Here is a 10,967-nt window from a genome sequence, read left to right as displayed (position 1 = left end):
TTGAATGAACTTGTTTGTTAAGTTAAAAAAAATGAAAAGAAGTATTATTTTTTATAATTAAGGGAAATGGTTAACTAGTTTTAGTTTGGTTAAGTGAAAATAGATGATGAACCCCGAAAAGCAGAAGTTAGTCGGCTATAAATAGGGCATTGGTGTTGAGTTGTAAATCATTGGCAATAAAAAAGAAAAGAAAGGAAGTAGTGTTGTGAGAATGGGTTTGATGAAATATGTTTTGGCAGTGTTCCTCTCTCTGAGTCTGGTATCGGTCTCAATGGTGAGGTCTGAAAATGATGATGATTATGAATGTCCTATAAATACAACTGGGTTGGTTGGGTCTATAGATCAATGGTGTCGCGGGCTGAATGATGGGGTGAACACTTCTTCTTGCTGCTCCCTCTTTCAGGGGTTGAGTCCTCACCAAACTGCTAATTGCCTTTACAATGCCTACAAACATTTTCCAGCTTCAGCCATACTAATTATTGACGAGTTCCTCAAACTATTCACAGACCTAATTGTTTATGCATGTGGACTCACCAACGCTTGAGCCATATATTCCAATGTTTCTTTCTTTCTTCTTTTAGATTCTTTCATCCACCCTTAGATCAAGGATTACTTATCATCTTTCCTATTTCTTCCATCTTCTAATTTTTTCTTTTTTAAATAAAATGTTCATGTCACTTCTCGTGTTTAAGACACATATTAATGGATTATATATATATATATATATATATATATATATATATATATATATATATATATATATATATATATATATATATAATCTATTAATATGTGCCTTAAAGGAAGGATGGGATTTAATTTGACCACTCTAGTTGGACTATATAATAAAACTAATAATTATTTGAGTTTTTACTTGTTTGGGAACTCTTAGAAGGAGTCACTTTTTAAGCAAATTAATAGAAATTATTACCTTACGACAAAAACTAGTTATGAAACTGGCACAATACGGCACACAACATAATTAATAATTAAGTTAAGTGTATGATAAATTTTAGATCCTTGTCAAACTTTTATGATGTATTAAGTATTTAAAAATAAATAAATGTTTTAACTGAGTATTTATTATCAATTTTTTAAATTAAGTGATATGCTTATTATTTTAATTTAATTATTGAAATATGGTATTTTATAATTTGATAATAATATGATGTTAATGGAAGAATTTTACAACATAAATATATTGATCTGTTTCTACAATAATAAGTTGAATTGAAAAAAAAAATATGAAAACAATGGTAGAACTTAGAAGATGTTAGATCAATATAATTGAAAAAGCATATCTTATCAACGAATGTAGTCCTAGATAATTACCGACAAATACTGAATTTGTTAATGATTCAAAGATGTATTTTATCAACGAATTAATCCATCAGATAAAAATTAGGCCAACTTAAAATCAGTGCTTTACTACACACTTAACCGTACAAACTAACTTATATCAATATTCTAAATCAAAAACGGGCGTATCAATTAGAGAGACATAATACCAAATATTCAATAACGAACAGCATAACAATAACAAGATTTAAAATATGATATCCTTAATTACTTTTATAGATTAAGGGTCGAATACAATACTTTCTTGCGGATCTCAGTCATAACATTCAACAACCTATTCATTTGTTGCCTTGGGTACTAAAATATTGACTAGACCTTACCTAAAGGCCTAAAGCTTTCCTGAACCCTTCATCTATTTGATTCTTGTTTTCTTTTGTAATCACGCTAATACTGATGTGTTTGATTTATTTCCACCCAAACCAATTTCCCTTTGGTCATATTAAAATTGTCTTAAGCTTTGTTCGGTACGAGAAGAAAATAATAGTTAGTGTTTTGGGTGTGCGGTCGAGAATCCCAATTAACACTCCTTCACACTTCTAAGTCAATCTTCTAATGTTTTGTCAACTCTTTGGTTATGTATGTCCAATCTGTTAACACAGTACAATCTCAAATTCGCAATAAATGTAGTTAACAAATTTTTTATTTATAGGTTTCAAAATGAGTTGTTAACTAACATTAGCCTAATCATTGTTAGGAACAAAACAATAAAAAAAAAGAAGATAAATAAACAACATAAGAATTTAACGTGGTTCGACGAATAAATGCCTAAGTCCACCACTATACTAGGAAGTTTGGTGTTTCTTTCAAGCTTTAGAGAGGGTTTTCTTATATAGTTAAAATAGAGAACAACATCTCATAGTATTAGGCGATGTTAGACTAAATTAAGCTACATAATACTAACAATCTCTCACTTGGAACTTGATTTACATTATGCCCTAATGTAGTTGCCTTCATCATCAATTACTCTTGAAGGTCAATTGAGGCAATACAAAGCCTCAACTTATTTGTTGTGACAACCTTGGTCAACATATCAGGTGGATTGTCTGCACCTGAAATTTTTTAAAAAGACAGGTCTCCATCATTTATCAAGTTTATGATAAAATGATACTTCAATTAATTGTGTTTACATTTAGAATGAAGAACTGGATTTTTAGCAAGATATATAGCACTTTGACTGTCACTAAATAATGAAGGGTCATCTTGATCTTTTTCTAATTCTTTTAGAAGGTTTTTCAACCATATCATTTCCTTTGTTGCTTCTGAGATAGCTACATACTCAGCTTCAGTGGTTGAGAGAGAGACTCTTCCTTGAAGTTTTGACTTTCAACTGATTGTTGTACCACCCAACGTAAAAATGTAACTTGTTGTGTTTTTTCTACGATCAAGATCTCCTCTTAAGTCTTCATTAGAGAACCCTTGTAAAGTGAGATTGTTTCTTCTAAAAGACAAATGCATCTTTGAATTACCCTTCAAAGTTGAGGTCATCTCAAAGCGTGATCTCATCCCCGCTCCCAGTCACATATCTGAATGTTTCTTTCTTTCTTCTTTTACGCTTTTCCCTCTTCTTTCTTTTACACTCCTTCTTCCACCCTTGGATCAAGGATTACCTACCATCTTTCCTTTCATGCATCTTTAAACGTGTTCTTCTTTAAATAAAATGTTTGTGTGACTTCTCCTTTACTTTCTCTTTGATGCACATTTGGCAAGTGTACCAATCGTATTGTAGTAACAAAATATCGTCCTCAAGGATTGAATGAGTTGAGTACTAGTTTACTAATTTACTTAATTTTGAGCAACAAAGATTGTCAAGTAGAATGATGAACATAAACAAGTGATGGAAATTCAAATAGTATAAACAATGTTAGAGAATTGATTTCATACCTTTTCATATAATTTCCTCCCCTTTTCAATCGATGTGTAAATTATAATTATCCACTTGAGTTTATTTAGAGCTTGTTTACCCCTAATCCCTTAGTAGGCAAATGTATCCCTTGAATTTGAATCCCCAATCCCTTAGGCCAATTACAAATTCAACAAGATCATGAAGAACAATCATATCTCAATTCAAACTAACTAGTCCTGTCCAATTTCCCAATTGTGACAGCATCTAATCTGTTCTATTTATAAACGCAAGCAATTCCCAATCTCCCAACTGTGAAACTGCTCATAGATTAGACATTAAAACATAAATAGAACACTGGGATAATTAAAATGAACTTAACATCAATTGAAAAGGTTCAGAAAATATAATTCAAAGCACTACATCAATCCACTAACAAAAGGAAATTTAGTTCTGCATAATGGAAAAGCAAAATCAAAAAGCAAAAAGTTCCAGCAAAAGCTCCTAAAAGAAGACGAAGAAGAAAAACCCTTTTGTTGTCCGTGAATACCCCTTTTGTCTCCCTCTTCCACGTGTTTTCCTTCTCACCCATCATTTCCACTAATTCCTCCTTTTTAGGAGAGTGGTTTTCCTTTTCCCTAACTTCCTCCTATTATCCTTTAATTTAATCTCTTTAAATCAGTCATAAAAGAGATCAATAACTGCTCGATAACTGCTCCTGGAAACTTTCACAGCCCATGGAAAATTCCCCACTCTGCTTGTGTTCTTCTCTGTTCCTCTTGCCAAATCCTGACGTGAATCCTCAGGTTGTGGTAGAAACCACAACTCACTTGTGGAGCTCTCTGTTACGCACTGCATTTTGAAGCAAACTCCACAGGTTATGGAATTCTCCCCAGCTGCGTTGTTGAACTCTCTGGATTCATCTTTCTATCTTGTCCATCAATTCTTCCAAAAATGTGGTTTAGGCACTTAGAATCACCAATCTACATCAAAAAACACAAAATGCCAATGTATGATCCGAAACAAAGATAATCCATGACTAAATCCTTCAATGAATGCAATTATACATGCAAATGACCTAAACTAAGACATGAATGCACTTACATTTACTCACACATCACTCTTTTCTTATTTTATGTCCTTATTTTAAAAATATTTTAATTGAATATTTATTTTTTAAATTAAATGATATGATTATGACTTTTGATTTATTATTTAATCTAATTATTGTAATATGGTTTTTTATAATTTTATAATAATATGATTTTAGTAGAAAAATTTTATAACATAAATATGTCGACCTGTTTCTATAACCACTACTAACCTACATAATAATGATTGACATAGTGAAAACTCCTTCATTCTATGAGTGATGATGGTGCATCCAAATATGTCTAGCTAGATTCCCATGGATTTTCTCTCTTTTTCAAGTTTTTACTTGTGATAGCTTTAGTTTATATTAGTTCATACAAATTTGAAAACGAAATACCAAAATTGGACTACATTGATTGGTTTTCTACTTTTGAGGTTCACTAGTGCAAAAATGTTGTTTAACGTTACCTAGAAGACGTCGGTTTGCGGGTAAACCGACGTATATGAGTGGACGGTGGCATTATCATAAATAGCTTGGTAAAGTAGACATCGTATTTAAGATAAGGCGACGTCTATGATATTGTAGACGTCCACACTGCCGCACACCGACATCTAATGGCCTAAGGTAGGTGAGAAGACAGTCCCTTGACGTCAGTGTTCACGGGGGCCCGACGTCTACTGGGCTGCAATTAATGCCCTTTACCTAATTCCCAGGCGCTTAGAAGTCACGTAGTCAAAAGGGATGTCTAAGGCCTGTCTGGAAGGCGGGAAGACAAAAAATTCTTCAATTTAGTCGTCGGTGTTGAGGGCAAGCGACGTCTATAGGCCTGTAATTAATTATGTTCACAAAACTCGAGGGACTTAGACGTCGGCTAGAAGGGCACCGACGTCTACGTTATTATAGACGTCGGCGCCCCATCACAATTGTCGTGAACATCCCTGACATGAAACCAAATGTCAATCGATTCAGCTTCCTAAACGTCGGCTCCCCTCGAAACCGACGGCTAATGGGTATTCAAAAAGTCAGTTTAAATGTTACTTGGACGTCATATTAGTGAGATAATCGACGTCTATAGTCACATAGACGTCGGCTATCTGGAGAAACCAACGCCCAGTTTCATTTTAAATAAACTGCAAACTCTTCGTGACATTCAGTTTCTGATATCGTCTTCCTCTTCCTCTTCTCCTTTTTCTCTCGCGACCCTCTTCTTTTTCTCGCTTGCGGCACCTCTTCTTTTCTTTTTGTTGCGGCATTCTATTGTTGTTTCTGATATCTTTATTGTCTTCCTCCTTTCTTTTTTCTCTCTTGCGACATTGCGTCCTAGGTGCGTGGTTTTTTTTTATGCTTACCATTTGTTTAATCTTTCATCGATTATCTTCTAGTTAAACTGATTAAAATTTGTTTTCTTTTTATTGTGTTTTAGTGCAATTTTGTTCCTTTCTTGGGGTAACGTAGTAACACATTCTCCATTTGCTAGCTGCCACCCAGAAATAACGGCGTCTTTTGAATTTCTTTTGATCGTTTCAACTCAAAAATGACCCTGGGTCATTGTCTACTTTTCGTTTCACTGTGATTTTTCCCTCTTGCGGATGAAAAATGGAACTAAGCAACCACCCAGGTTCGGTTTTGGGTTGAAGAGACCATAAGAAATTCAAAAGACACAAGCTTTTTTTTGGGGGAAGCTAGCAAAAGGAGATTGTGCTACTAGGCTATCCAAAGACGGGAACAAAACTGCACTAAAACACAACCATTGTATTAGACGTCGGTTAACGTATACACCGATGTCTATAGTACCTTCTAGACGTCAGTCAGAGACATTTTCGAAGTCTTTAGTGTCTCTTCGACGTCGGTTATTGCTCAGACCGACGTCTATATTTAGACGTCCACTTAGTCCTACTCGACGTCACTATAGACGTCGCTTATATTTATGTCTGACATTCTATTAACGTCACCAAAAATGACGTCAGTTGTTTTCTAGACATTAAAAACCCAAAATAACCGACGTTAAACAACGTTTTTGCACTAGCGGTCTGGTAAAACTCTAAAAATGAATCAAATTTATTAGAAAAACAAAGGAGGAAACATGTGAAAGTTCAATTTTGAATGTCATTTAACTCATTTTATGTCAAAAATGGTAATTTCTGACATCAAATAATGTCTAAAATTGGTCATTTTTTATGTTAACCAACATTTTTTTTTCTTTCGATGTTAATTAACATCTTTCGTTATGATGTCGATATTTTAATATACGTTAAAAGTCAAAAATAACAAATGCGAAAGTCCTTTTTAATATTAGTGATACAACAAATAGAATATTCTAAAAGTTAAATATGAAAAATATAAACTTAAATATATTTCCTTTAGTATATAATTAACATTTAATATATATATATATATATTTAAATAATTAAATATAATAATTTTAAGTAAAAATATATTTTATTATTTCATGTATAAGGATTAAATGTCTAAATGTATGAGATGATGTGAAGTGTACACAAATTTCTTATCTTCTTAAATAGATTTTGAAAGGATTATTAAAATAAATTCATTTTGAATAGTACTTTTATAATTAATTCATTTTAAAAAGAATTGTTTGGTATTAAAAAATTTTATTGTATATTAAGAGGCCTAACAACCTTATATTATACAACATATGTGTCAACTCTTGGATAAACGGAGAAGTGGTATTTTAACATTAATAACAAAATAATATATTTTCCCATTATTTTAATTATTTTTTATTTAAATGGTAATATTTTCCTATAGATATATATCATATTATTAAAATCAATTGTAAAAATGAATAACTTTTTGTGAAATAGTATTTTGAGTCTTACATTTATTTTAAGTAATATGAATTATGATCTATTTTTATTTAAAAAGAAATAACACCGTAAAAGGAGTAATATGTTGGGGTATAAATAGCCCTTGGTTTTGCGTTGTGATAGGAATTAGGGTTTGGTGTGTGAAATGGGTTGCAGTAGTTATGTTGCGCTACTCCTCTTCCTGAATCTGCTAGACATAATTACTGAATGTTACTGAATGTGGTTCGGAGGAAGATGGTAGGGTTTTTGGGAAGAGAGGAGGAGCCTCGAGATGGGTCTGAGCACCTTCGAAGCTAACAAACCTAACCCTAACGTGAAGTGAAATTTACAGCAAGCAAGAAGATAAATCTGGAGACAAACAGGAAATGATAAGGAGAAACGTATAAAGCACAAACACAAACTGAAAACCTCTTTTTAATTTTCTTTAAACGCTTAATAAAATAAGTTTAAAAAAAACGTTAAGTTATAACACAGTACACAACATTTTAATTAAATTATAAATTAAAAAAGTTATATCAATTATATAGAAATAGCGTTTTTTTAACAAACGCTATCTATTATTTCGCATGGCCAATTTTGTAGAGTGAAAAAAATTACATATTTTTATTCAATTAATTGTAACTTTTTTGAAACAGCAAATTTAGATAAAGACAATTGACCTTTGTCAAAATTACTTATGTCCTAACATTTACATAAAAGTCTTAGTAAAAAATTGTCACAAAAAATTGTAAGAATTAGAGGAAGATTTATAAATATGACATAAAGATTCATCTTCAGGTTATGATAAATTTGAGAACTTTTTAGATAAATTTTAATGATGTATTAAGTATTTTTTTTAAAATATTTTAATTGAATATTTATGTTTTAAATTAAATGATATGATTATGAGTTTGATTTATTATTTAATTTAATTAGTGTAAAATGGTATTTTATAATTTTATAATAATATGATGTTAGTAGACGAATTTCACAACTTAAATATTTTGATCTTTTTATACGATAATTAGATGAAATCGAAAACAATTATCATAACAGAGTAAGAATAAAATTATTGAGTGAATTTGTTTGTTAAGTTAAAACAAAATTTTGAATAGATTAGATTTAAATTTCTCAATGGGTCTTTGTCTTATTTAAGAGCTTTTATTTGTTTAGGAGCAACATTACCATTCATAAGAAGGAATCACCTTTTAAGCAATTTAATGGATGGTTTCAATGTAACGTCTTGTAGTAAATATTACCGTACCAAAATTCATTATGAAACTGGCAGGTTGCACACGCCACACAATATAAACCTACAATCTTTACATCTATTACAAATATTTCTAAAAAAATTATATAAAGTATTTGAAATGGATAAATTTCAAATACTTGTCGTATTTGAAAATAAGTGGATAAATTGATAAATTTCTGTTCATTTTAACGTATTTTAAAATAATATCAAATTAAGACGTTCAATAACACGCTTTGTGATGAGACGCTTTATGGTGAGGGATGGAGAAACCAAAAGATAAGGAACGTCTTTTCATGCCATTGTAAAATTTTCATTATAACATAAGATGTTAATTCACGAAGCCTAAGTAGACTGAGTATTAAAATGTCCATAATTATATTCATAAAAGTCTAAACATATATCTCTTAATTAATAATAAAATAAATAACCATAATAATAATAATAATATCTAAGTGATATTTTCATATACATTAGTATAAAAAAAGGTTTTGACGTTAGCATTAAAATACGAAAAAGTCAATGTTAAAAATGATCGATGATATTTTTGTAAATAGATGTTCAATTTAGATGTGAAAATTTATACTTTTCCGACGTCATATGCTCATTAGACATCGAAATTCTCAATTTCAAATGTCGAATGCCATAGTTTCAAATGTCAAAGAGGGGTAAAACGTCAAAATATCACTTTTCAAACGTTATATGTTAGTGAATTCATTAAAAATTTGGACGTGAGTGAAAATTTATTCACTTTATCTTTGTGTGAAACTTTTTTCTCAAACCCTTCTCAGATGAAGCTTTCAACGACCAATACATGTAATCTTGCTTTCATTTTACACAATTGCGTTCTGATTAACTACTTTATGTATGATTTTCTTACGTTTTGGCCAATTGGTTTCGTGCACAAGTACTCTTTGAAGCATATGCGCGTTCTCTTTTATCCCTCACTAGTGGCAACACTTTGTTTTGATGACAAACCCACCTTCAAGAAGGTTAGTTTCGTTTTGGGTTTTTGATGAACTTTTGTTTCAATTTTTGTTTCCTTTTTATGGGCTATAAATTGGTTGAACTTATTGATATTGTTGAACTTATTTATTGTTCAAACACCATATACATTGAATCTTAGGATAAAACCAAGAGTATATTCAAAAGAACTCCAAATGACTTGAAAAATTGTTTAAAGCACTAAAAAATCATGAGAAGCTCCCATTAAATAAAATTAGATCAACATTCAAAGTCTAAGTATGTGAAATACTTTTACAAAGTATGAAAAGAATAAAATAAGTTGACAAAATTTCTTTCCATCCCAAAGCATAAGTTATGGTCATTTAAAGATCTATAACAGTTGACTTTCCAAAATAATTTTAAATCTTCATATGGATCCAAAATAAGGGCACCTAAGGTTTTTTCCGAGAAAAAGGGGTTCCATGAAGTGGTAAAAAAAATTCAACCAAAAATAATAACTATAGCTATCAAAACAAAAAATAACAAGTAAATAGTCAGTATTCATTACTCACTATAACACCATTCACTACTATTACTAGTGTAACATCACTACTAATATACATGATAATGATTGACAAAATGACAACTCTATTTATTCTATGGTTGATGATGGTGCATCCAAGTTTGTCTAGCCACATTCTGATGATTTTTCTGTTTATCAAGTTTTTAGTTGTGTCTATATTAATTCATACAAATTTGCAAATGAGTTATGAATACATAAAATGCCAAAATTGGGCTACATTTGCTAGTTTTCTACTTTTTCAGGTTTGGTAAAACTCTAAAAATGAGTCATGTATTAAAAAAACGTCATTTGACTAATTTGATTTCAGAAATGATAATGTCCAACATCAAATAACGTTTGAAAATTATCATTTCCGATGTCAATCAACGCTTTTTTTTCTCATGTTAATCAACGTCATCCGCTAGGACATTGGTTTTTTGGGAGACGTTAAAAAATAACATATGTCAAAGTCCTCTTTGTATTAGTGATACAATTTTAAAGTTAAATACGAAAAATATAAACTTAAATGTATTTCCTTTAGTATATAATTAAACTTTTAATATATATATATATATATATATATATTATTTAAGTAATTAAATATAAAATTTTTAGATAAAAATATATTTTATTATTTCATGCATAGAAACATTATATGAAAGGATTAAATATCTAAATCAAGAGACGATGTGAAGTGTGCACAAATTTCTTATCTTCATAAATAGATTTTGAAATGATTAATAAAATTAATTAAAATATGATTTATTAGTATATCATGAATAGATAGATTTTTTTTTTTGTAAAAACTCGTGTTATCTACTGTAAAACCAAAACATTTCAGTTAAATTAAATTATCAATCATTTTTATCTATGCATTATTTCATCTTGAATTATGTTTTTATACTTTTACTACAAAATATAACTCATATGATATATATATATATAGGGGTTTGCTAACTTGCGTACGCCTGTTTTTCAGTTGGTACATTTTAGCAATGTGTACCGGGTTTCAGTAGACAAAAATACCCTTATATCATGAATTCTAAGTTTTAAGGTTAAGGATATTTTAATAATTTTCATTCTCAAAATTAAAAAAAAAAAAGAAATTCAAA

Source organism: Vigna radiata, chromosome 5 (genome assembly GCF_000741045.1).
Source record: "Vigna radiata var. radiata cultivar VC1973A chromosome 5, Vradiata_ver6, whole genome shotgun sequence".
In the NCBI taxonomy this organism is placed as follows: Eukaryota; Viridiplantae; Streptophyta; class Magnoliopsida; order Fabales; family Fabaceae; genus Vigna; species Vigna radiata.
The sequence above is the reverse complement of the archived record's forward strand: the minus strand, read 5'-3'. Positions refer to the sequence as shown.